The sequence below is a fragment of the Narcine bancroftii genome, chromosome 3 (assembly GCF_036971445.1).
Source record: "Narcine bancroftii isolate sNarBan1 chromosome 3, sNarBan1.hap1, whole genome shotgun sequence".
NCBI lineage: Eukaryota > Metazoa > Chordata > Chondrichthyes > Torpediniformes > Narcinidae > Narcine > Narcine bancroftii.
Genome location: NC_091471.1, coordinates 178,232,801 through 178,260,397, shown reverse-complemented (window position 1 = coordinate 178,260,397; position 27,597 = coordinate 178,232,801). Strand labels below are relative to the sequence as shown.

The 27,597-nt window shown below is 43.9% G+C and overlaps 2 long non-coding RNA genes across 2 annotated transcripts; both read right to left on the bottom strand.

Moving 5' to 3' along the window:
* Window positions 1-692: 692 nt before the first annotated feature.
* On the bottom strand, window positions 693-17,848 carry LOC138756311 (uncharacterized). Its single transcript, XR_011352971.1, has 3 exons — window positions 17,735-17,848; window positions 15,401-15,492; window positions 693-1,017 (listed from the first exon to the last, which is right to left on the bottom strand). It is a non-coding gene; the product is annotated as an uncharacterized lncRNA (long non-coding RNA).
* Window positions 17,849-19,878: 2,030 nt separating this feature from the next.
* Window positions 19,879-27,582, bottom strand: LOC138756310 (uncharacterized). Its single transcript, XR_011352970.1, has 3 exons — window positions 27,504-27,582; window positions 23,493-23,663; window positions 19,879-20,140 (listed from the first exon to the last, which is right to left on the bottom strand). It is a non-coding gene; the product is annotated as an uncharacterized lncRNA (long non-coding RNA).
* Window positions 27,583-27,597: the final 15 nt, after the last annotated feature.

The following is a 27,597-nucleotide window of genomic DNA, read 5'->3' as shown; positions in this document are numbered from 1 at the left end:
CGGTTTCACCAGTACCTTGTACAGTTGCAACATTACCTCCTTACTCCTGAATTCATGGGTATTCATGTGTTTCATCGATTGTAAACCCTGGTTAGTGAAACAGCAACAGAACTGCCACTGGATCAAACTGCCAAAGACTTTCATCACCACTGAGTGCTCTCTTTAGGCTCCAGTACCTTTTTCCCGATAGTAGCAGAGTGAAGAGGGCATGGCCTGGGTGGTGGGGGAGGTCTTTGAGGATAGAGGCTGCTTTTTTTAAGACACTGCCTCATGTACATGCCCTTGATGGAGTGATGTCTGGTGCCTGTGATTTCGCAGGCTGAGTTAACAACCCTCTGGAGTTTATTCTTGTCCGGAGAATTGGCGCCTCCATACCAAGCAGTGACGTAAACATCCACGGTGTACCTATAGAAGTTTCCGGTGACTTACCAAATCTCCTCAGACACCTCATAAAGTATTGCCGCTGGTCATACTTCTTTGAGATTGCATCAACATGGAGGCTCCAGAAGACATCAAAAAGGTTGCTGAGAACTAACTGACCTCCCGTTATTACTCACACAGGAACAGCAATAGAAAATTCGCCAGACAGTGGTAAATTCAAAATAATAGTTTTTATTAAAATATTAACCACATAACAGTTCTCACAACTCTAAACTTACTTAGCTCTAAGCTTAACTCCACAATGCGTGAATGTAATTGTGTGCGCATTGAAGTCCAAATTATTTCAGTTTAAACGTGCGTCTGAAAAGTTATTTTTCAGGCCCAGTATTTTAAAGTCGTGTTGAACTTGAAGGTCTATTAAATTGTAGTTCAGAAGTGATTAAGAAACATCAAGATCTTTTAAATTGTTGCTTAAAGCAATAATGAAGTGTTTGTTAACACTGACCGACTGTTCAAACTCACAAATCTTGTTGACTTCTTTTCCCAGGAAGAGATTTTCTTCTTTACCTCTCACACTGGTGATCTTCAACTCCCTCTTAACTCCTTAAGAGTTCTTGTCCACAATGAGGCTGCCATCTTGTAACAGAAAAAAAAGTCATAAGTGGTCTGGCTTGCTTTAAAGCACAAATTCTCTAGGTGGGGCGTATGCCCCACTAATGGGGCATGGGGCTTAAGAACATTTTAGTGGGGCATAGGAATATTTTATTAAAAAGTTGGTTTGAAAAAATAAACTTGTCATGTTGGTGTGAAAGATGCCACTTGGCAATACTGTCAGTAGTACACAATTGTGGTAACTTCCAAGTAAAATCACTTTATTCTTTTATTTTCATGTGTTTTTGCTCCTCTGATGTTTCTCTGCTTCTCTTATTTTAACTGTTGTTTTCCTTGGTTATCATTATAATTATATTTTTTTCTGATGAGTCTTATTATCATCCATTCCAAATTATCTCATTGGTGATGAGGCTTCCAAATTATTTCAACAATCATATCTCCGTCCATGCCCCTTTACTTTTTTAATTCAGGAGTGAGTGAGACCTGTATCTGTATGTATCTTTGTGCACTAGCGTATTGATTGGGATGGGGGGTCCCACCCCAGACACCAGCCTGAGGGGAACACCAAAATCAGAAAAAAATGGGGACCCTAGAAATTAAAGCACGAGGCTAGCACAAGAAATTTCAGTCAATTCTATTGGTTGAATAAGTGTGAAGTAACTAAATGCTGCTACAAACGTCATTGTTGACCATTTTAAAATGCTGGTTCAATGATAGATTTTGTGATTTTAAAGGTAATGGATTTTCCCTCTTAATTAACTCAGCCATTGCTGGTGGACTTACCCGAAGCTCCAGTGCACTACCAAGAGTTGCAACCTGATTAATCTGTGAAAAATCTGTTCAAAGTGAAAGGAACCATGATGTGGCTGTCTAACAAGATCAAAAAGAAACACCCAACTCAACTACTTTAGCAAGGGAACAATTTGTACATTTTCCATCGTCTTATTTAGTAGAATGTGGCCTCAGTGCTGTTAGTGATTTGTAACAAGCTAAGAGAAATCGAATGAAAATTACAAAATGTGGAGATTTAAGAGTGAAATTAACAAAATTAGTCCCTCGAATCAAAAAAAATCTGCAGCCAGCGTCAGGGGCAAGGTTCCCATTGAAGTGACGACAATTGTTGAATGTGTGTTTGAGATGGTTGACATATTGAAGGAGAGTTGAATATGAAATGTGCGGTTCAATGTATTCCCAACCTTAATTGCAGTAAATAATTTAGTTAAAACTTCTTTTGAATATGTTGTGGCAGTGTACTCGTAGCAAACCAGCCTCGCTTGTACCACCGCGTTGGCGGGGCAGCTCTGAGTACGTGGTGCCTCATGGTTTGAACTGAGCGCACGCCTCCGGCAGCGTGATGATATCACTGCCTGCGCGGGGGCGGAGCTCACACTATCCTTAAAGGGATGCACACAGTTTTGAATTAAACTGTTGTTGAATCCCCCAACGTGGTGGTTGAGAGTCTCTTTCCTCATAGCTGCCGCTACATTGGTGACCCCAATGAGTCCAGACATTTTTCTGGCTTCTCACTATGGATCCCTCAGAGATAAACGCAGTCACGATGAAACTGCCCCCCTTCTGGACACATCGCCCATGTACGTGGTTCGGGCAGGCGGAAGCGCAGTTTCGTCTCAGAATCATTTCATCAGATGCCACAATGTTTTATCACGTCGTGAGCGTACTCGACGAAGAGACCGTGGCCAGGGTGGACGACCTCATCCACAACTTGCTGGAGGTTGATAAATATCCCACCCTCAAGAACCTTCTCCTTGGGACCTTTGGCCTCTCCCAGCAACAGCACGCCTTCAGGCTCCTACACATGGATGGGTTGGAAAACAAAACGAGATATCGGCATTACCAGAGGACCACAAACTGTGTTTTCTGTTCAGGCAAATCTTCCTTGAGCAGATGCCTGAGGACATATAGCTCCTGTTGGCGGATGAAGACATCTCCGACCCATGGCGAGTTGCGGCCCGCGTGGATATCCTCTGGACCAAGCGGGAAAACGAGGCTGCCCTCAGCCAAGTCACCCGCCCAGGGCCCAGTTGGCTGCAAGCGCTCCTATGCACAAGCTGGAGGAGCACCACCCCACCTGCTGTTTCTATCAGCAGCGCTGGGTGGCTCAAGCCCGCAAGTGCAGGCAGCCCTGTACCTTCTAGGGAAACGACTCAGCCAGCCACCATTAATGGCTGCGGCAGCTGGCCACATGAACAGCCTCCTGCATGTGACTGACAAGTCCACTGTCCAACGGTTCCCAGTAGATACCAGAGCGGAGCTGAGCGTGCTCCCCCTGACAGCCTTCGAGACCCACACCTGAGCACGGGGCCCTACCCTGCAGGCAGCCAATGGATCCGCCATCAGAACTTTCATAACTCCCAAATTGGAAAGGACAGGTTCCGCTGGAAGTTCGTGCTGGCCTCAGTGGGCGTGGCGATGTTGGGGCCCGACTTCCTCTGGGCGCACAGCCTATTAGTGGATGTCAAGGGCAAGCAGTTAGTTAATGCCCACACCTTGCAATCCGTCCACCTGGATGCCACAGACACATGCAACCCAGGGATAGCTGCCATCAGTACTCCCAAGGATGAATACACAAGTATCCTTGATGAGTTCCCCTCCATCCTGCAGCCGCAGTTCTCCGCCGCCATGCCTCAACATGGAGTCTACCATCACATCGCAACCCAGGGCCCCTGCTTTACACCAAAGCCAGGCAATTACCCCCACAAATGCTGCAACTGGCCAAAGAAGAATTCTCCCAACTGCAGGAACTAGTAATCGTCCGTAGATCCCACAGCCCCTGAGCCTCCCCCCTCCAAGACTTCAGGGGGTTGGTGCCCTTGCGGAGACGACCGGAGCCTTAATGATGCAACCACGCCAGACCAATATCCCAAGCTGCATATTCAAGACTTCTCGGCGAACTTGCATGGAGCCCAAGTGTTCTCAAAGGTCGACCTGGTACAGGCTACCATCAAATCCCGGTCCAGCCTGATGACATCGGGAAGATCGCAATCGTCACCCCGTTCGGCCTTTTCGAATTCTTGCGGATGCCCTTCAGGTTAAAGAATGCGGCCCAAACTTTCCAGTGCCTGATGAACACAGTAGGCAGAGACTTGGACTTTGTGTACATCTATCTTGATGACATCCTCATCGCCAGTCGAGACCGCAACGAGCACAAGGTCCATCTCTGCGCACTTTTCGCCTGTCTGGCAGAGTTCAGCCTCACGGTCAATGTAGCCAAGTGCCAGTTCGGCAGGCAGTCCTTGGAGTTTCTGGGCCATACCATCTCAGCGGCCGGAGCTGCCCCGGCACCGGAGAAGGTTGCAGCCATGCGCTAGTTCCAGAAGCCCACCATCCTGGGCTTGCAGGAGTTTGTCGGCATGGTGAACTTCTACCACCGGTTCATCCCTGGGGCGGCCTGTATCATGCGGCCATTATTTGCACTGATTGCCGCAAAGGACAAAGTCCCGGTATAGTCGGAAGAGCTGGAGGGCGCTTTCGCTGCAACGAAAGACGCTCTGGCAAGCACCACTCTATTAGCCCACCCGCGGACGTATGCTCACACCATGTTCTCAGTGGACATGTCGGCCATGGACATTGGGGATATTCTGGACCAATGGGTCAACGCCCAGTGGCGCCCACTAGCTTTTTTCCAGCAGGCACCCCCATCCTCCAGAACTAAAGTACAGCGCCTTCGACAGAGAGCTCCTGGCCCTGTACCTGGCAATCAGGGATTTCCGATATTTCCTGGAGGGCAGACCATTCACAATGTTCACTGACCACAAGTTGCTCACACAAACCCTTGTGATAACAAAAGACCCCTGGTCGGCTCGCCAGCAGCGATACCACCGACATCCCGCACCGGGCAGGTAAAAACAATGTTGTGGCAGATGTACTTTTGCGGCCTGCCACCCACAGCCTTGACCCCAGCCTGAACTACGCCCACTTAGCACAGGCCCAGAGGGAGGATGCGGAAACACAGGCCCTCCGCACTGCCATTACAGGACTCCAACTTCGGGACCTCCAGTTGCTGGGCAGACCAGACTCGCTGCTCTGCGATGTTTCCACCAGCTCACCGTGCCCTGTAGTCCCGCCGCAGTGGAGGTCACATGCTTTCAGCATGGTCCACGACTTGGCTCACCCCTCAGTCAAGACATCGGTTCGGATGGTAGCAGAACGTTTTGAGTGGCGTGGGCTCAAAAAACAAGTAGCCCAGATAGCAAGGAGCTGCACACAGTGCCAGTCCTCCCAAGTCTACTGTCACACACACGTGGACATTATGGGCCCCCTGCCGGTGTCCAGGGATGCCCGCTACTTGTTGACAGTGGTCAACCGAGTGACAAGGTGGCCAGAAGCCATTCTGCTGAAAGACATTTCCGCCGAGACGTGCGCCAGGAACTTACTCGCTCACTGGATTGCCAGGTTAGGAGTCCCAGCGCTTATTACCAGTGACAGAGGTGCCCAATTCTTGTCTGCCCTCTGAGCGCAAGTGGCAATCCTTTTGGGGGTCAAGCTCCACCACACCATGGCATATTACCCTCAAGCCAAAGGCCTAGTGGAGCAATTCCACTGACACCTTAAGTCATCCCTCTTGGCTCACCTCACCAGCCCCGGTTGGACAGATGAGTTGCCCTGTGTTCTGCTTGGCATCAGGATGGCCCCAAAGGAGGATCTGCATGTATCATCCATGGAGTTGGTTTACGGCGCACCATTGTCACTACCCGGAGAGTTTTTCCAGCCCAGACTTGGACTCGGCAGCCGACAATCCAACCTTATTGGCAGACCTTCAGAGTAAGCTCGCCTCGCTAGCCCCCCACCTCTGTCTCTCCACGGTGGCCAACCGTCCCGCCTGCCCAAGGAACTGGACGCAGCTGAGTACGTTTTCGTCCAGCGAGGTTCGCACACCACGCCCCTACAGTGCCCTTATAAAGGCCCCTGTAGAGTCCTGCAGCGATCAGGCAAGACTTTCACTTTAGATATTGGGAGCAAAGGAGAAGTATTCACGATCGACCACCTCAAGGCTGCGCACCTGGACCCCAGTCAACCAGTTCAAATGGTCCAACCTAAGCGCTGAGGCCAGCCACCCATGCGGCAAGACACATGAGCCGGTTCTGGGGGGGGGTTGTGTGGCAGCGCACATACTCATAGCAAACTGGCCCCGCTTGTACGGCTGGCGGGGCAGCTGCACCATCGGGGGACCTCCTTGCCTCATGGTTTGAACTGAGCGTGGATTTCAGGCAGCGTGATGACGTCACCACCCGGGCGGGGGTGGAGCTCACGCTTCCCTTAAAGGGGCGTATGCGGGATTTGAATTAAACTGTCGTTGAAACCCTCAACATGGTGGTTGAGAGTTTCTTTCCTCGTTGCTACCGCTACAATATAACATTTTTCCAACTAGTGGCGGGGCATACATTTTTTTTAAATTAAAGTGGGGCCTAGTGCAAAAAAGGTTGAGAACCACTGCTTTAAAGGCACTTAGAACAGTACCTCCTCCTACTGTCAATTTTCTTTCTTCTGGGCTTCTGGTCTCAAGATGCCTCTGCTTTCGGAGATATATATATATATATATCCGTAAATTTATATGAAATGACATCATCAATGAGATCAGTCTTAATTCCTAGAAACGTTATTAGTTATTGGAATTTTAAACAGTTGCCAACCCCAGTTTCTTGTAAACCATGTGATCTTCACACCTGTCTTGTAGATGACACAATTCCGAAAGATGACCTCACGTCTGTTTCAAAGGCTTAAGTATATCACTCACATGGCTCAGTTTTATTTCTCTTGTTCAAGAAGCCTTAAATGGTTTAGTTTAAAAACAGATGGTTTCCTTCAGCAGTTTATTGAGCACTTAGATACTTCTCTTTTTAATAAAGCAAACACTCCATTGTTCTTGAATAATTAAGACCCACCTCAAATCCATTAGTTCTGTTCTTCCAAGACACTTCAATTCCAAAAATGAACACTCTTTCTGAATTCAATGGTGTATGTGCTAATGTGCTGTCCTGCGTGTATCCCTGTACCAGCCCACAACTAACTTAGCAAGAATACACAAACAATATTTTAACTCTATCATTTACTTTACTAAGACATATAGCTTAACCTAAATATTACTATTAACACAGATCCATTACTGACGATAGATTTAAAAGGAAGATAGATGGAATCAAATATTTAGGAATAATGACAGATAATAATTTACAGAACTTATAAATTTAATTTCACTCCTCTTTTAGAAAAAAAAGAGAAAGTTTTACAGAAATAGAAAGACCTACCAATTACTCTATTGGGAAGAGTAAATTGTATTACAATGAAGTGATGCCAAGATTACAGTATTTTTTTTCACCTGTTGCCTATTGCACGACCTAAAAAAATTCCTTAAATTATAGAATAATTACTTATGCCAAATCCTATGGAATAATAGTACTGAGAGTTTTATAACATGGTATTATAAACTGGGAGGACTTAGATTTCCGGACTTTAAGAAATACTATTTATCAGCACAAGCAAGATTTTTATCGTTCTTTTTTGAAGAAGACAGTCCCCCTTCTTGGATCCGAATGGGAATGAATTCAATAGGAGAAGAGACAGTGAAGGACTTTATTTACAATTGGAATGGTAATAACAAAAAAAAGATAACCCTATATGGATTAGAATATGGCAAGAAATAAAGGAGTGTATTGGGGGAAAAAGCAGGTAGATCATTAAGAAAACCACTGTGTAAAAATATGTTGCAGTCTATGAACGTGGGCAACAAAATATTGAATTCATAGTATGATAAAGGAATAAGATATATTGATGATTGTTTTATGGAGGAATGTCTTGTGTCTCTGAAAAATTAAGAAATAAATACGGAATAGCTAATGAGACTTTCTTTTGTTTTCTCCAGCTAAGATCGTTCCAAAGAGAAAGATAAGGACCAAGTTTGACCCCACTTGAAATTAGTGAAATGGAATTAAACGATTTGGCTGGGGAATACACCTAAATTTATAGCTAAGATGTACTATGTTTTCCGGAATGAAAGTGTGAAACCAAGTTTGCAGAGATTGAGAGAGATATGGGAGTTGGATCTTGGTGTTGCAATAACGCAAAGATGTTGGTCTACTTGGTGTTTGGCTTGCACAACATCAATTATAAATGCAAGGTACAGATGAGAGCAATGCAATTTCCTACACTAATTATACTTCATACCACAGAAGTTGCATTAATCAAAATCTGAAATATCGGAAGTGTGCTTTAGGTGTGGGACAGAAAAAGGAATTTTTTTACTTGCTACATGGTCATGTGTGAAAGTGAGACTTTTCTGGCAGGATATTACTGAAATATTTACAATGATAAAAGAGTGGCCATCATGGGTGACCCAGAGCTTTATCTTTTAGGCAACTTTATTGAAATAAGCAATAAATTAACTAAATTCCAAATTTTATTTATTTTTTAAAAAGCCTTAGCAGTGGCTAAGAAATACTTGGAAATCCGATTCCCTCTGCATATAGCACAATCGATTGCTGAGATGAATAGTTGCATAGCCATGGAAAAAATTATGTATAATTTGAAGAATGTTTGAATCTAGGGGTTAAAACATCATGGAATATATGACTATTTAACAATCTTATATTTACTTCATGTTTACAATATATATTTCAAAGGAGGTTGCTGCCCGCCAAACTGTGAGGCGCCAAGATGCACGGTTTGAGGCGATATCAGCCCACTGGCGGTGGACAATGTGGCAGGCACCAATGATTTCTTTAGGCAGTCCTTTGAAGAAGACCGCAGAGTCCACCTCACTGACAAAAGGCAAAGGAGGAAAAACCCAACACCCAACCCCAACCAACCAATTTTCCCTTGCAACCGCTGCAATCGTGTCTGCCTGTCCCGCATCGGACTTGTCAGCCACAAACGAGCCTGCAGCTGACGTGGACTTTTTACCCCCTCCATAAATCTTCGTCCGCGAAGCCAAGCCAAAGAAGAAGAAGACAATATATATTACTATGTAATAATATTATATTTACTTCATGTTTACTGGTGGAATCTAGGGGTTAAAATATCACGGAATATATGACTATGTAACAATTTTATATTTACTTCATGGTTAAGGGAAAAGACTAATGTAATTAAGTGGCAATCACAGCATGGAGCAAAGTTGGCTGAGTACAGAAGCGGTAGAATTGTCTGCCCTCAAAATACAAGGGAGAGGAAATGTATGAAACGATTTAGGAGGAATGCTCAAACTGAAGGAGGTGTTGAGTAGCATAGGAGACACAGGTCAGACCAGAACAAAGAGTATCCTGTAAGAAACAAAGGGAATGGAAAGCCAGTCGAGGAAGAAGATTAAGGCATGAGGAGGTGTTAAGGAGAACAGAAGAAATTGGCCAGACAGGAACAGAACGATGATTGGAAATATCTGGGGTAGGAATTGATTTCTGTTCAAAACAATAGGATGGTCTGATCTTGAGGATTTAAGATAAGAGGTCTACACCCGAGATAAACTGTAGAATAGGAAATTGCTGGTGATATACTTTATGTAAAAAATCTAGCAAAGGAAGCCAACTTTTGTTCTGTTTGGTAAATTGTAGCTATATAAACTGAGCAGACTGGACAATAGGGGTCAGTCTTGGGGAATAGCTCACTGTGCAGGTGACCTATGAACTAACGACTGACCCAGAGCTCTGTTAAGCTTTATTCTTGTGCTGTATAATAAACTGATTGTTGAACCAAATACCTTCTCCTATCACTTCATTCAACGAGCACGCTGGACTCAGACGACACATAAACTAAATTGAGGGTAGGGTAAAGCCAGAGTCCGACAAGAACAAATATGACCTATTTATTAAGATATGGCAGACATATTTGGATTATATGGGGGCCAAATTATAATTGTAACTACAATAAGAAAAAGGACTATAATAGATGCTGCTATCGTAGAAATGCAAATGATTTCCCCATATAGAATTTTTGATGGTCAACATAAATGTGAGCCCTGACGGTGTGTGGATTTATATTATGAAAGGGGGGGTTGTTTTGCTTTGTTTATTTTTTTATTTAAAAAAGTTTATATATTTTTTTTAATATTGGAGAGTTTTTCTATGTATATTTATGGGGGAAAAAAAATTTTAAAAACAGATCCGGGACAGATCCTCAGAGATGTTGACACCCAGGAATTTAAGGTTCTTGACCCTCTCCACTACTGAGCCCTCGATGAGGACTGGGTTGGGTTCCCCTGACTCCCTTCTGAAGTCCACAATCATCTCCCTGGTTTTGCTAACATTGAGGTTGTTGTTGTTACACCATTCTATTAGCTGTTTTAATCTAATACAAGTATGACTGCATTCTATGAAGTAATATTTTTAATTCAGATTTTATTCTATACTTTGAACTACATTGTTTTAGGTAACTAACTGTTTGTGCGCATATTCATTTCCTTTGTACGCTGGTTGCGAAAAGTATGTGTGTGCACACACATGCACAGCTTTGTGGGAACAGCGGTCGTGGTGCATTTTTTAATGTGCTTGCTCCCCCTAACGTTAGAACCTGGCTACTCCCCTGCTCTCTGTTCCCTTTCCTCCATCTACCCACCCCCTACCCTCTCCATTCAGATAGCTACCCCTCCCCCCCTCCTCACCCCCCCCCCCCCCCAAGCAGTTATCTCTTCTGCTCTCCCACACACATCCACTTATAACCTCTTGAGTTTGGGCCTGTGCTCTTCCCCTTGCCCCTTCTTTCCACCTCTCCTCCCTGATCATTTTTTTTTTCAGGTGCTTGCCTGCTTTTTGGCTCATACCTCAATGAAGAGCTGAGGTCCAAAATGTTAGTTATTCTTTTCTTCCTAGCGATGCCGCGAGACCTGCTGAGTTTATCCAGCACTTTTGTGTATTGTTGTATTTGCTGACTTTCCCGTTTAACTCACAGTTCCCTTCTCTCTGTCAGTTTATGAATCACGATTGGAGTGAAACACAAAAGTCTTCAGATGCTGTGATTGTACTAAAAACACACAGAAATGTTGGAGGAACTCAAGTGGTCTCACAGCGTTCATAGGAAGTCAAAATATTTTATGGACATTTCAGTCCTGAGCCCTTCAAGGTATAAGCAAAGAACAGGAGAAGATGTCAGAATAAAGTCTGGCAGGGGAAGGAGTCCAGACCAAGAAAAGGTGTTAATTGGATATGATGATAAGAGGAGAGGTGAGAGTTGATTTTCGTTCTGTAGAAGGAGAGAGAGCAAGACAGACAACTGGAGGAAAAATGAAGGGGTCTCAGTATGGCAGTACATGAGACCATGGAAAAACATGTCAGCAAGGGAATGGATATAGAGGTACCAACTAGAGCAAGTGCAATACTGGATCTTATATAAGGAAACGAGACAGGACAGGTGACAGAAGTAAATGTAGGGGAACATTTTGGGCCCAGTGATCAGAATGCTAGGAAATTTTATGTCAGCAAGGGAATTGAAATGGGTGACCATTGGTGATCAACACTATTGTGGCAGACAGAGCCGAGGTGCTCAACAAAGCGATCACCCAGCCTGCACCTGGTCTCTCCGATGTAGAGGAGACCACAACGAGAGCACCAGATGCAGTAAATGACCCTTGCAAATTCACAAGTGAAATTTTGCTTCACTTCTTGGACAGAATGTTTGAGACCCTGAATGGTGGTGAGGGAGGAGGTGTGATTGTCCATGGAGCATCTCCTGCAGTTACAGGGATAGGTGCCAAGAGGATGATTGGTGGGGAGGGAGAAGTGGACAATGGAGTCACTGAGGGAGTGGTCCCTACTGAAGGCAGAGAGGGGAAGAGAGGGGAATATGTGTCTATTGGTGGGATCATGTAGAAGATGGCAGAAATGGTGGAGGAGGATGTGCTGGATACAGAGGCTGGTGGGGTGGTAGGTGAGGACAAGGGAATCCCCTCCTTGTTGCACGTGGGGGTGAAGGGGGCCAGGGCATATATGCGGGTAATGGAGGATATGCAGGTGAGGGCCGAGTTAATGGTGATAAAGTTTGAAGAAGGAGGACATCTCTGATGATCTGGCATGGAAGAACTCATCCTGGGAGCAGATGCGAGGAGACAGAGAAATTGAGAGAAGGAAATGGAATCCTAACAGGAGACAGGATGTGTAGTTGAGGTAGCCATGGGAGTTTGTGGGTTTATAGAAGATGTCTCTCGAGAATCCATTGTACCACTCAGGTAATATTGACTCCATTGTTACTGTGAACTCTCAACTGACCAATGCATGAGCAATAAATGTGGTCTCCTCTATATTGGAGAGTCCAGGCACAGACTAGGAGATCGCTTTGTTGAGCACCTCAGCTCAGTCTGCCGCAATAGCATGGACCTCCCAGTGGCCACCCACTTCAATTCTCCATCCCATTCCCTTACCGACATGTCTGTCCATGGTCTCATGCACTGCCAGACTGAGACTACCCACAAATTGGAGGAACATCCCCTCATCTTGCAACTGGGAACCCTCCTGCCGAATAGCATTAATATCGACTTCCCTGGCTTTCGTTTAAACCCCCCCCCACCCCCGCTTCCCCCGTCATCTCTCCATTCCCTGTCTCCTTTCACACAGACATGATAAATTCTACCTAGCCCCTTATCACATCCAATTAGCACCTTTTGTTGGTCTGGATTCCTCCCCATTCTTTGATTTCTGAGACTATCTGATGTATCCTGCTTCTGCCTTTTCTGATTGTTCCTTGAAGGAGGTCTTAGGCCCGAAACGTTGGCAATACATCTTTGTCTCCTCTAGATGCTGAATTAGACCAGTTGAAATTCTCCATATTGTTTTCACTACAGTCACAGTGTCGGCAGCCGATGGCATTTCACACATGAATTCCCCCTTTGTACCAATAGATGGCAGAATTGTTTACAATATGAAATATGAGCAGCAGAATATATGTAATGTCCTTGGTATTTTGACTTTCTGGATATCTGCCAGTGATCTCAGCTTGTCTGTGAAGATCAGAAATATTAAACATAATAAATAAACATACACTTTGCCTGTTCTTTTTCTCCCTCTGAGCTTTTGGAAATGCAACACAAGTAGACAAAATACGTGTGAACAACATCCAAATATTTTTTTAAATTATGGTGAAGAAAATAGATTACTTGTGATTCAAACAGCAAATAGTATAGATGAATACTGATATTCATGACATATTGGAAGAGCTTCTGCTGTTCTTGCCACATTCTGCAATTGAGATGATGCAAAACCTTATTTGGCAGTGTGCCATCCTGCAGCTAAAAGCCGATAATGTTGGAACACTACAGCACATTCTTGCAGCTTAAAATTGGCAGACAAAATGTACTGTATCAATAGTCCAGTTAATGGAAGAGAGGAATGTGGGTTTGCACCCATGAGCATGCTTCCACTACTCACCTCGGTGTTAAGAAAAAGAGACATAAAAAGAGTTAAAAGTATAACACGAAAATCTGCAGGCACTGTGGTTGAAATAAAAACACACACAGCTGGAGAAACTCAACTGGTCAAACAGTGTCCTTTCTATAGCAACTGTAAAAAATACATAACTGATGTTTCGGGCTTGAACCCTTCATTAAGGTATGGGAAAGTGTTGCTAGGCGTCCAAACCAAAGAGTAGGCTTGGACCTTTGCTGGACCTGTCGAGTTTCTCCAGCATCGAGTCCTTAATAAAAACAGTAAGTTGCTTTCTAGATAAATGCCTGAAAATCTTGCTGTTCATTTGCAAATCATTTACATAATTATCTGAAGAGTCCATTGAGCTCATCTGTTCAGTGTTGGGTCTATGTCAGGGTTGAATAGGGCAGGGATCAGAGATGATTTTCCAGCATAATGGTCAAGGTTTCCAGGTCAAGCTAAACTCCCACAGCTCTAAATCCATTGCAATTCCAGTGGCAGAGCTTCATAGCTAGTCCTGGCGCTTAAATGCCTCTGAATCATCTCATTGAAATTTCCCAATAGACACACGATGGAATGGCAACCAAATAATATTCACTTTGCATGCTTTTGAATTTCTTGGCCTGTGACAAGAATACAAAAATGAAATAGGTACAGATCAAATCTTTACATTCAGCATGAGAATGACAATAATGAAGAACCATGCAATACACAAATGAAAAAGAAAAACTCAACAAGCCAAGTAAGGCACTTTCAGATGGCCAAAATCTCCTGATATCTTGCCACATATTATGCCCATATGCGGTTGTTGGGAGGCCTCTTGAAAGCACAGGAGGCACATGTGAGGCAAACTTTGTAACCCTCCTCCGGAAGGGATAATCGCTGGAGCACTGAAGTACCCCTGGCACGTGAATGCAGCCGCCTGAAAGCGGCTGCTAAGAGGATGACGGTCAGCTGGCAAGCACCTGACAGCTCCCCTCCTGGCTGCCCCTGCCCCCCAGCAAAGGACATTAGGGCAGGGGCAGCTGGCGTGGGCTGTCAGGTGTGAGGACTGATATAGGGCTGTGGGCGGGACGTCCCCACACTGACAGCCCACGCCAGCTGCCCCACAGTGTGGGGTCTCGTATCGGGCTATTGGGAGAGATTGGGGCAGTGGGACGTCCCCATGCTGATAGCTTCTGCAGGCGCATACTTGGCGGAGAATGTACCTGAAGAAGCCTGTAGCTTCGAAAGGAAGTTAAGGGTTACAGACGTCTGTCCCGAAACATTGACTACCCTTACTTCTATGGATGCTGCGTGACCTGCTGAGTTTTTCCAGTACATTTGTGTATTGCACTTGACCCTAACATCTGTAGACTTTATTGTTTAGCAACATACATGAAGAACCTCAGTTGAAAGGAGGGTAGGGAAGTTTACAGGCTTTGTGCAGCTCTAATAATATTGAAGTTAGAAAATAAAAAATAAATGAACAACCTCAGCAAGCTAGATGTCCTTGTAACAAAGTCAACAAATTATTTCAACAGCTAACACACAGTCCTTGGGTTGACAGACCCTATTCTGTTTGAATAAAACAAACTCATTTTCTCAGTAGGTTAAATAAATTTCTGTTAAACTGAACAATATAAGCCATTTCTTTTTATTAATTGGAGCCTTCTTAGGTACAATCAGCACCTCTGTGGCAAAGGCATCTGAGATGCCAATGTTATTTTTCATTTATTTTTACTTTCTCTCTGAATACCTTAAATAACATAACAGTTTCACAAACCCCTGTAAGTTCTGGGGCACATCTCTTTCTTCCCATTAATTTTTGCTTCCTTGTATGCATTTTCTTTAGATTTACTTCTCTTGACTGCCATAGTTTTGTTATTTTTCCATTCAAATATTTATCTTTTGGAATATACATTCCTGAAAAAACTCATCCCATAATAGTATCATATCTTAGTGGGGGACACGATATGGAAAAGACACATCAACCAACTAAGACCAGTGGATGACACAATGATACCCGAAGCCAGAAAGGATGGTGTGTTCAGTGAGGGGCCGACCTGGCTACCAGTAGAAGCATCTTCACCACACGCTGACGGACACGGAGATGGGATGAGACCATCGATCGAGGAGATACCATGTAGAAGGGCATCTGAAACCAGGAAAAAAACGAGCTGTTAATGAGCTAAAACCTATTTTAACAAGCAATAGCGATAGATTATCCAAAAATACTGCCAAAATCATCTTCGCCACTGCCAAGTTATATCCTGACCGATGAACAGGAGCACATCATGCCTAGAGCTCCTTCCCAAAAAACAAAGTGCCCCGACCAATACCATCCCTCTCTGTAGATCTAGACGAACCACACACCCACTGGAACATTTCAAAGACTATGTATGCTGGGTGGGGGAGGGGGAAGAGTGTTGAATATGACACTATTACGTGTATGCAATGACGTAGGGTACTGAATTATACGGAACACTTCGTAGTAATGCTTGTAGTACATAATTAGAAAAGCATCGAGTTAGTCTGCACTGGGGGGAGGGGGCCTCCAACATAGCATACATGACCTGCACCTTCCTTATTTTGGCCAGTTCCTTTCTCATACCTCTGTAATCCCCTTTTTTCCACTGGTATTCTGACGCATCTGATTTTAGTTTTTCGCTCTCAGACTGCAAGGCGAATTCTGTCGTATTATGATCACTGCCTTCTCAGGGTTCCCTTACCTTCAGCTCCCTTATCAATTCTGGTTCGTTACCCAATCGCCATTTCCCTTGTTGGCTCAGCCACAAGCTGTTCCGAGAAGCCGTCGTGAAGGTATTTGATAAATTCCTTCTCTTGGGATCCAGCACCAATTTGGTTTTCCCAATCAACCTGCATATTGAGATCCCCCATGACTATGTAACATTGCCCTTTTTCCATGCCTTCTCTCTCTGTACTTTGCATGCTACTGTTTGGAGACTTGTATACAGCTCCACCAGGGTCTTTTTACTCTTACAGTTTCTTAATTCTACCCTCAGGGATTCTTCTGATCTAATGTCTCCTCTCTCCAAAGATTTAATTCTATTTTTAACCAGCAGATCCACCCCAAGATTGTCTTCCCGTCCTTCTGATACATTGTGTTTCCATAGATATTGAGTTCCCAGCTGTGGTCTTCTTTCAGCTGTGACTCAGTGATGGCCACAATGTCATACCTCCCAACTTACAGCTGTGCTACTATATCATCAACCTTATTTATTATATTGTGGGTATTTAGATATAAGACCTGCAGTTCTGTATTCATCACCCTTTCCAATTTTGTTTCCAATGTACCCCAAGTTCAATCCTTAATCTTATGCTTGGAATTTTGCCCCATTGACTGCCGATCCTTCCTCACAATCTTGCTGCACAGTTCATTGACTTGTGTATCTTCTGCCCTATTCACTGCCCTCTCATCCTGGTTCCCATCACACTGCCAAACTAATTAACCCCTCCTCAATAGTTCCAGCCAAACCTGCCTGCCTTGATATTAGACCCCTTCCCATTCAGGAGCAGGCTCATCCTTTTTGTACACATCAGACCTTCCCCAGTAGACATCCCAATGATCCACAAATCTGAACCCCTGCCCCCTGCACCAACCCTTCAGCCATGCATTCATCTGCCACAACTTCCTATTCTTACCCTCACTGGCATGTGGTACAGGCAGTAATCCCAAGATTACCATCTTTGAATCCTGTTTTTCAAGATTCCCAATATTCCCTCTTCAGGACCTCATCTCTTTTCCTATATATGTCATTGGCACCAACATGAACCACAACATCTGGTGCTCACCCTCCTGCTCGAGAATGCTGTGGACTCAATTTAAAATGGCCCTGATGCTGGCATCTGAAAGCTAACATACCATCTGGGAGTCTCGATCTTGTTCGCAGAACCTCCAGTCTGTTCCCCAACTATATAATCACTAACATTCTCTTCTTCTCCCCTTTCCCTTCCCCACCTGAAGAGTCAGACACTGTGCCAGAAATCTAATCACGATGACTTGTCCTTGGTAGATCGTTTCCACACCCCCCCCCCTCACCCCCAACAGTATCCAAAACAGTTTCCTTATTGTTAAGGGGAACAGCTGACTTCCTATTCCCCTTCCCTCTCCTAACAAGCACCCACTTACCTGCTTCTTGCCTCTTGAGTGTGACTGTCGCCTTGTAGTTTCTGTCTATTGCCTCCTCTACAATCCAAATGATCCAGAGTTCATCCAGCTCCAGTTCCCTAACATGACCTGTGAAGAGCTACAGCCCGATGTAGTCATCGGGGTCACTTGTGGTGTCCCAGATTTGTCACATCCTGACACTGGAGCATTCTACTGCCCAAGCTGATATCTGTACTACTGATTTTGGTTTACTATGAAAAGATCTTACCTGACCATTCTGATAGCGCATCTTCAGCCGATGCTCGCTGAAGTCTCTTGAACTGAAACCTCTAACACTTACACTCTTACGCTGGGCCACTCCAAGAACCGCCACTCTGCTCTACTTTCATTTGCTCCTGCTAATGGACTGCAAGTTGATTAGCCCGCTAAAAGGTTGATCCCTGCAAACACTCCTTTTTAACCTCAACTTGAAAAGCATAGTAATATATTCTAAACTCCTCTGTTGTTCACCATGGAAACTTAGGAGAAGAATGCAAAATTGTAACAACTGACCGCAACATGTGAAATCAGAGAAACGCTGTTTACACAAACTAAGGCTTTCTTGCAGAAAGTCTTACACGGTATGAATCATGGTAAACCATGCTGATTCACCAGACGACTCTGTTTCATCTTCAGCAACAGATCTGAACACTTACTCTTCTTCAGTGTTCATCTGGAAGGGAGAGGACATTTGACAACATGAGCCAGGAACGTTCAATCATTCTAAGGTTTTAGCTTCTGATTTTGTAATAGTTCAATGTTATATTTTTTTAATATAATTAACTCGTTAACTTGTGTTGTTTTGATGCGCAGGAAAAGTTTGGAACAATGTTTCTCTCTGTAACATTAAATTTCTATTATGATTCTGAGACTTTCTTTAAAACTAAACTTCAAGCAGTTACTAGAGGTTAGTAAAGCTTCCATTTAAAAGTACACGTCTTTTTGGTTTTCAAAATCTAAAGTTCAGAAGCGAAACCAGCAAATACTATTAATAAGAAACAAAATCCCATGCTTTAGGATACACATGATCTTCCCTGACAGTACATTGTGAGACTATGATCCAGAAACAGCATGATGTGTCTGTGTTTGCTGGGGCTCAGCTGGTAAACATTGTCCTCAATGTCAAAACACACTAGTTCTAGTCTCACAACAGAAGTTTCAGCATGGTATGTGTTGGTTCCTCCAGGATTTGGCCCATTGGATGAGTCGACAACCCATAGTGTCCCTGTTGGCACTAACCTGGCCCACGTACAAAAGGCAACCATGTATTCAAGATTCAATTGATTGTCATGTACCCAAAAGGTTCCTTTGTTTGCCCTACAAATTCAAACAAAGAGTTGCCAAGTAATCCAGCACCATTAATGAAGCAAAAGCAAAGCAAAAGTCTCTTCAGAGACATTGAATGGCAATGGATCTCATTGCCTTCTCTGATGTAGCCACCTCCAGTGCCCTGTTACCTCTGTGGCAACAATGCAGTGACCCATAGCCAGATTGCACTTCCTCACGTCTTCCTCACGTCTTGTTTTCAGATCACTGAATTGATAGAAAAGCCGATGATGTCCGAGGCCTGATCGTCACCACTCCTACACGGATCCTGGATCCAGTTCCTGGTCCTCAGAAGCTAGGCATCACCAGCCTATAGCATGGTGCAAGGCCATTAGCTGCGAATGCAACCATATTTATAGCTGCTTGTGCAGCATTTAGACCCTTCCTTAATTGGAACATTCCTGCAGCTTGGCTCTGACTGAGCTGGGCTGCTATTGTCAATTTCTGGCTCAGGAGACTTCCCTTCAAAGTTCCATACCAAAGTGTCCTCCAATAGAATGGAATTGGCTGAAATATTGATGGTGGAGAGTGGACATAGAAATGTCAGTGAAGGTCAGGGGTAGGAAGGTGGATTCACATTTTTTCGAGATATTTGTTTGCATGTTAACTACCACATATCAGCCAATGCCCAAATGATATCCAGCTCTTGCTGATGCAGATGTTAAGGAACTGCAAACAAAAGAGTACATTAAGCCTCATCAGTAAACACCCAAGACTTCTAAAAGCCATGATGCCAGGAAAGTCATTGATGAAACAGCTGGATGGTTAGGCCCAGATCATGGCCCTAATGAAATCCTGCAGTGGTGTCCTGAGATTGGGATGTTCCAACCAAACAAATGTTAGTTCACATTAACAGAACATTTTCTCTGCTAACTATTTGTAGTGAAATCAAAGTTTTTTTTGTCATCTACAGTGCCCTCCATAATGTCTGAGACAGACACTTTTTTTTCCTCCTTTATTTGCCCCTGTGCTCCACAGTTTTAATTTTCTAATCCAAGAATTCACATGTAATTAAAGTGCACATTCCAGGTTTTATTCAAGGTTACTTATATACATTTTGGTGTGTCCATGTAGAAATTACAGTGCTTTTTATACACAGTTCCCCCATTTCAGGGCACCATAATGTTTGGGACATTCAGCTTCACAGGTGTTTGTGAGTACTTAGTTATATTTAATTAATTCGTTGGTCCAGGTTTAAGAGAGTTAGGCTTGCTTCTAAGCTTTTGATCACCTTTGTTGTCTGTGGTTGCCATTTTCAACAATGAAGACCAGAGTTGTGCCAATGAAACTCAAAGAAGTAATTATGAGGCTGAAAAACAAGAATAAAACAGTAAGAAACATTGCCCCAAACCTTAGGATTACCAAAATCAACAGTTTGGAACATCATTAAGAAGAAACAGCGTACTGGTGAGCTCATTAATCTCAAAGGGACTGGTATTCAAAGGTAGACCGCCACTGATGTTGACAGAAAAATTCTCATCATAATGAAGAAAAATCCCCAAAACATTTGTCCAAAAGATCAGATCTTTAGGAGGCAGGTGTGAATGCATCAATGACTACTGTCTTCAGAAGACTTTATGAACAGAAATACAAAGGCTACACCGCAAGATGTAAATCATTAGTTCACCACAGAGACAGGTTACAGTTTTACAAGAAGTATTTGAAAGAGCCCCAGAAAACTGGAAAAAGGTCTTATGGACAGATGAGACAAAGATGAACTTGAATCAGAGAGATGGCAAGAGCCTAGTGTGGAAATGTAAAGGAACTGCCCAAGATCCAAAGCATACGACCTCATCTTTGAAACTTTGATGGGGGATGTTATAGCCTGGGCATGTGTGGCTGCCACACTGGAGCACTTAACTTCATTGATGGCAGTTGCAACATGAAGTCTGAGATGTATCGAAACATCTTATCACCTCAAGTTCAAGCAAATACCTCCAAACACATTGGATGATGCCTCATTCTACAATAAGACAATAATCTCAAGTATATTGCTAAAGCAACAAGAGTTTTTCAAAGATAAAAACTGGATTTATTTTGAATGGCCAAGTCAGTCACCTGCTCTAAATCCAATTGAGCATGCCTTCCATAGACTGAAGAGAAATTATCAGAGGACAAGCCCCTGAAACAAGCAGGAGCTGAAGATGGCTTCAGTGAGGCCGAGCAGGAGAGCATCACCAGAGAAGATACTCAGTACCTGGTGATATCTATGAATCACAGACTTCAAGCAGTCATTGCATCAAGGGATATGAAAAAAAGAACTAAACATGACTACATTAATATACAAACCATTGCTATGTCCCAAATATTATGCAGCCCTGAAATGAGGAGATCATGTCTAAAAAGTGCTGTCATTTCCATATAGTCAAACCAAAACGTATACAAATAACCTTGAATAAAATCTGGATTGTGCATTTGAATCACATGTGAACTGTTTGATTAGAAATTAAAACTGTGGAGCACATGAGCAAATAAAGGAAAAATGTATCTTTCTCTTAAACATTATGGAGGGCACTGTATAACTTCATACTATGCGCACACGATGTAATTTCCTTTGCCACATGCAGATTTTTTTGTATTTTGAAATGCCAAAGTCAGCAATAACTGATTTGAGGTTACCTTATGCTCTATAATATAGACTTGAAAGTCTTCATTATATTTTGATGATCGTGACTTGACCCCAAACTAAACAAGGGATAGATTTGAAAAGTACTGTGTGCCTGTTTTAAATTGTTTTATCCTTAATTTGAAAATGTATTTTGCTTTTTTAATAACTTACTAATGAGCAAAGTTTTACAATAGTATGAGTTTGTGCAGATTTCTTGCTTGTTTCTGAGCTTGACATGAATGTCACAGGTTTTGCATTATTGGTGCTAGAAAGTTGTATTGGACAGCAAAATCATCCTCAGTTATTGATTTAAAAAAAGTCATTTGTAATACAAATACTGATTGTACATACATTATTTAATCAAATTTGGATTTGGACGTCAATTTAAAACAGAGTTGCTGAAAAACTTCTTTAGTCAGAAGGTCATGAGTCTGGAACTTGTTGCCATAGGCGCCTGTTGGGTGAGGTCGTTGGGTGTGTTTAAGGCGAAGATTGACAGGTATTTGATTAGTCAGGGCATCAAGGGTTACAGGGAGAAGGACAGGAATATGGATCAGCTCATGATTGAATGGCAGAGCAGACTCAATGTGATCTCATGATTATTCTTCACGAATTATTTTACTTGCAATATTTAGTCTATTATTTTAGCAGATGGCCCTTCCACCAACTATTCATTTCCTGACTTGATCTACTGAATTGTTTGGGGAAATCCTTGAAAGGCAGCACTCAGTAACTCATGGAAAATTGCAAATTTCCATTATAAAATTGCTAAATTCTTTTCAAACTGGACTAGTTTTAAGACTGCCCCTCTCATTATTTATGCTTCCCTTTGCAGATGTGAAACTGAGGCCCTATTTATGCAGACTGCATTCAGTCTCAGAAACCTGTTGTGCAGAGTTGCACCAAATGTTCATCCCTCAAGAAACATCACTAAAAAGAATTGTTATTTGGTTTTCGTGCGTTGCTTCTAGCTTGTGTGAATTTTGGATACCGGTCTCCAACATTAACAATAGCTACATTCAAAAAAACACTTCACTGGCTGTAAAGAGTTCTGGACATCCTGAATGGAGAAAGCCAATGTACAAATGAAGCTCTCTTTGAAAAGGAACAAGAAAATAATGTACAGTAAATGATCTGAAGGGTTCAACTCAATAAATAAGAAAAAAATACAAGGCAATTTGGAGAGAATGAGTTTTAGTAGTTTATGAGAGATGGCCAAGGATGGGGTGGAGTTCTTCGAGTAGAACACTGACTGCTGATTGGAGCTTGGAAAATGAACTGTGAACTTGGCATATTGCTGTCCAGATTGATTGCCTTGTTGATGCCAAAGGATGTGGAATAGTTCTCTCCAGAGTAAAGTGAGATGGCTTCACATATTTTGATAATGAGTAAGTGGCATTTCCTTAAGTCATGGGGGTTGGCAGAGCTGCAAGGAACCAACTGATCCTTTGGAAATGAGGAACACTTCTGTTTCCTTCTACACCACTGGTTCTCAACCTTTTTCTTTCCACTCACATACCACTTTAAGTATTCTCCATGCCATAGGTGCTCTGTGATTCGTAAGGGATTGCTTAAGATGGTATGTGGGTGGAAATTAAAAATAGGAAAACCACTGTTTTAATCGTATCTAATTGACTCGTTATGTGCTCAGTTTCATAACTCCAAAGGAAATGGGCCAATGACAATTTTTCTCAAGCAAAATATTTCAGTAACATTTGGCTCGAGAACAGTGATTCTCAACCTTCCCTTTCCACTTACATACCACCTTAAGCAATCCCTTACTAACCACAGAGCATTGATGGCGTAAGGATTACTTAAAATGGTATGTGAGTGGAAAGAAAAAGGTTGAGAATCACTCTTCTACACCACTTGAACCAGTACAGGAGGACACACTCATTGTGCAGTCACCAAGAATGGCATGATTCTGAGGGCCTTTTTCAAAGGAAAGATCTTTAGAAATGGAGCGAAATCGCCCCATAGTTTGTATTGAGGCAAAATTTAGGTCTGCCTGATACTGGTATGGAGGCACAAAAGCAAAAGGGTAATGGCTTACCTTTTAAGCATTTAATCCTTTAAATCAGGAACTATGAATAACTTAGTCATAGCTGCATCATTCCCCTGACTCTTGTCTGCATCAGCGTGTTGTTTTTCCTGGCAGAAAGATGCCCACAATCTGTTTATCACAGCGATACAGCTGGTGCTCTGGGAGGTAGAGAGCAGTACACTGGAAAAAATAAAATCAGTAACTCTGCTTTGAACAAAGCTTTTAAATGCCAAAAAGCTCTAAATTCTGTCCAAGAGTTAAACAGGAACATTTGTAGATGTTGTGGTTGGTTGTATAAAACACATCAAAGGGCCCAGGCCCAAAATGTTGGTTACCCTTGACTTTCTATGGATGCGGTTCTGCAGCACAAATGTATTGCAAATTCTGTCCAAGAGGCAGTGTTTCAAAGACAAGAGCAAGTGGCTTCATTTCGATGAGTTTCATCACAATTTGAATTATCCCACAAATATGTATAATGTCCAAGGGTATTACTTCTGAAGATACTCCTTTTAAAAAGAGATAGGCATGCCTTTAAAAGGATTTTCGACTTCAAGATACCATTCTTTCTTTGGCTTGGCTTCGCGGACGAAGATTTATGGAGGGGGTAAAAAGTCCACGTCAGCTGCAGGCTCGTTTGTGGCTGACAAGTCCGATGCGGGACAGGCAGACACGATTGCAGCGGTTGCAAGGGAAAATTGGTTGGTTGGGGTTGGGTTTTTCCTCCTTTGCCTTTTGTCAGTGAGGTGGGCTCTGCGGTCTTCTTCAAAGGAGGTTGCTGCCCGCCAAACTGTGAGGCGCCAAGATGCACGGTTTGAGGCGTTATCAGCCCACTGGCGGTGGTCAATGTGGCAGGCACCAAGAGATTTCTTTAGGCAGTCCTTGTACCTTTTCTTTGGTGCACCTCTGTCACGGTGGCCAGTGGAGAGCTCGCCATATAACACGATCTTGGGAAAGCGATGGTCCTCCATTCTGGAGACGTGACCCATCCAGCGCAGCTGGATCTTCAGCAGCGTGGACTCGATGCTGTCGACCTCTGCCATCTCGAGTACTTCGACGTTAGGGGTGTAAGCGCTCCAATGGATGTTGAGGATGGAGCGGAGACAACGCTGGTGGAAGCGTTCTAGGAGCCGTAGGTGGTGCCGGTAGAGGACCCATGATTCGGAGCCGAACAGGAGTGTGGGTATGACAACGGCTCTGTATACGCTTATCTTTGTGAGGTTTTTCAGTTGGTTGTTTTTCCAGACTCTTTTGTGTAGTCTTCCAAAGGCGCTATTTGCCTTGGCGAGTCTGTTGTCTATCTCATTGTCGATCCTTGCATCTGATGAAATGGTGCAGCCGAGATAGGTAAACTGGTTGACCGTTTTGAGTTTTGTGTGCCCGATGGAGATGTGGGGGGGCTGGTAGTCATGGTGGGGAGCTGGCTGATGGAGGACCTCAGTTTTCTTCAGGCTGACTTCCAGGCCAAACATTTTGGCAGTTTCCGCAAAGCAGGACGTCAAGCGCTGAAGAGCTGGCTCTGAATGGGCAACTAAAGCGGCATCATCTGCAAAGAGTAGTTCACGGACAAGTTTCTCTTGTGTCTTGGTGTGAGCTTGCAGGCGCCTCAGATTGAAGAGACTGCCATCCGTGCGGTACCGGATGTAAACAGCGTCTTCATTGTTGGGGTCTTTCATGGCTTGGTTCAGCATCACGCTGAAGAAGATTGAAAAGAGGGTTGGTGCGAGAACACAGCCTTGCTTCACGCCATTGTTAATGGAGATACCATTATTGTCATGTAATAAAGCAGATGTAATATTACACAAAATATCAGCAAAAATTGCTGGGCGCCTCTTACAGTCAGAGAAAGAGAAAAGGAAAATTCCCCACCCAAGAGTAACTGAGTGTCCGCGGATTTGCTTCCAGCGCTCCCACAGCCTCTGTAGCCACACAGATTCCAGTCCAAACCATCAGCAACATGAGCTCCAGACCCAAACCTCTAACACGATCAGGAAACCTTCAGCACCCTTGGTACCCTCTCACATCCCGGTTCAAATACCTGGTACCCTCTTCAGCCAGTCTCGAGCTAGTCTCCAACAATCTGCATCCTGGTGTGAGTCCCATGACCGCAGTCGCCAGTAGCCACAGCCTGCATGGATTCCTCACCTCCATTCACCAACAACCCACTCCGTGTTCTTCAGCCGTAGAGCCCCTCTTTGACCCTCTGCTGTGGTCACCGTCCCACAGGGTCATCTCCTCTGTTTCTCCGGCAGCAACACATTGCAGCCCCCTGATCGTGGCAGAAACCACTCCCTTCTGTTCATGGCAGCAGCACAACCAATCCTCCCCCTAGTTCGCAGTAGCGAGACATCACGACACTCCCCCCCCCGCCAATCGCGGCAACAACCACTTCTAACCCCCCCCCAGGTTCGTGACAGTGACACTTTAGCCAGGGGTTTCTCTGTGACGCACAGAAGTGCTAATAGTATCAGAATAACCGGGTCAGCCATTTCCCCTTTCAATTCACCAGAGCAGGACACCCAGGTATGTTTTACTGGGTCCCCTGACCACCTCTGAGGTAGATCTCGGACCTGGTTGGACCCTTTCAAATAGCCATGTACCTGGGTCATCATCCAAGCAAATTGCCTAGTTAACTCCATTTTACATGGTAATTTGAAAGGGCCTAATGAAGGGGACGCACACAATTGTCTTCAGCACAAAAGCTATGCACACTTTTGTTTCAGAATCAACCTTTTTCTTCCCAGAAGTCCTTCTATCTACTCCCCCTCCCCACTACCCCACCTTTCCCATTCGTTCTAGACTAACTCTTCCCCGTTCCAGCCCAATCATTTATATTACATTTCCCAACTGTCCCCACAAATGTGTCAACAGCAGTGACCAGTCCTACTCAGGCCCGCCTAAGTATGCGGCTGTAACAGCTGCTGCCAAAGGTGCCACCATCTTCGGACCAGACCCTACTGACACAGGATTTAAAAATAAACCACTGTCGGCTCTCACTTACATGAACAAGATCAGATATTCAATGCAACTGGAACACCAAAGCCAGTCTAAAACCAGGCAACATAGAAACATTAACGCTCCACCACATGCTGGAGTCTTCAGCAAGCAAGCCCCTTTATCTACTCTTCAACTTATTTTCTCTCCAACATTTCTTCCCCCCCCCCCCCCCCCCCCATCCTTCCTCATGGGTTTGCCCTCCATCTTCTGTCCCATCTCCTCTCACTTCTTTCTCCCTTTTATACATGCAATCTAACATTTTTATCATCTTGATGAGTTCGGATTCAAAATGTTGACTGACCATTTCTACCCATGGATGCTCTCTGATCTGTGAGTGGAAAAATGATCTTCCCCATCTTCAGCCTGCTTGCCATCAAATGATATTCCTCAATGGTTGCAGGCTGCCCTCTAAAAGCCAAAGCTGTAAATATATTTGCTGAGGTCGTGCAATCGTTTTTTTTGCTGCATCTTTGCACGAGAAGCTGCACACAGATGCATTTTTAACCATCCCCTGCTCTTTTTCAGTGCAGTCCATTGTGATGTTAATTCTCCAGCTGTTCCACAACTTCATTATGTTGGATGGCACATTCATGAAACGCAGGTCAGACAAGCTGATGCAGAAAATTTTGGCAAGGCTGCCCTGGTATCAGTGTTGTCAAGTTAACTCCTACAGGGAGTGCTCTGCAATTACTCAGGCAGATGCAAGTATCCCAAATACCATGCTTCAACATTACATTGCTATTGCCAAGAATGTCATGGCTGGAGGACATGGTCATCTTCATCCACTACGAGAGCGTGGCAGGTTCCCTTATAATAATCACATGCACATATGGTGTGTCGAATTGCGAATTCAATGCTGTATGATATAAAATTGACTTTCTTGAAAACAGGCATTCATATGCTCTAATGCAGATTCCCAAAAAGTAAATCACTGATGGGAGTAACAATTCTTACACTGCATTCGTGTAGACCAGTAGTTCTCAACCTTTTTTTTCTACTCACATACTATATACACACTACACTCACCAGTGATCGGGACAAGGGTTCAAATCCCACGCTGTGTGTAAGGAGTTTATATGTTCTCCCCATATCTGCGTGGGTTTCGTCTGGGTGCTCCAGT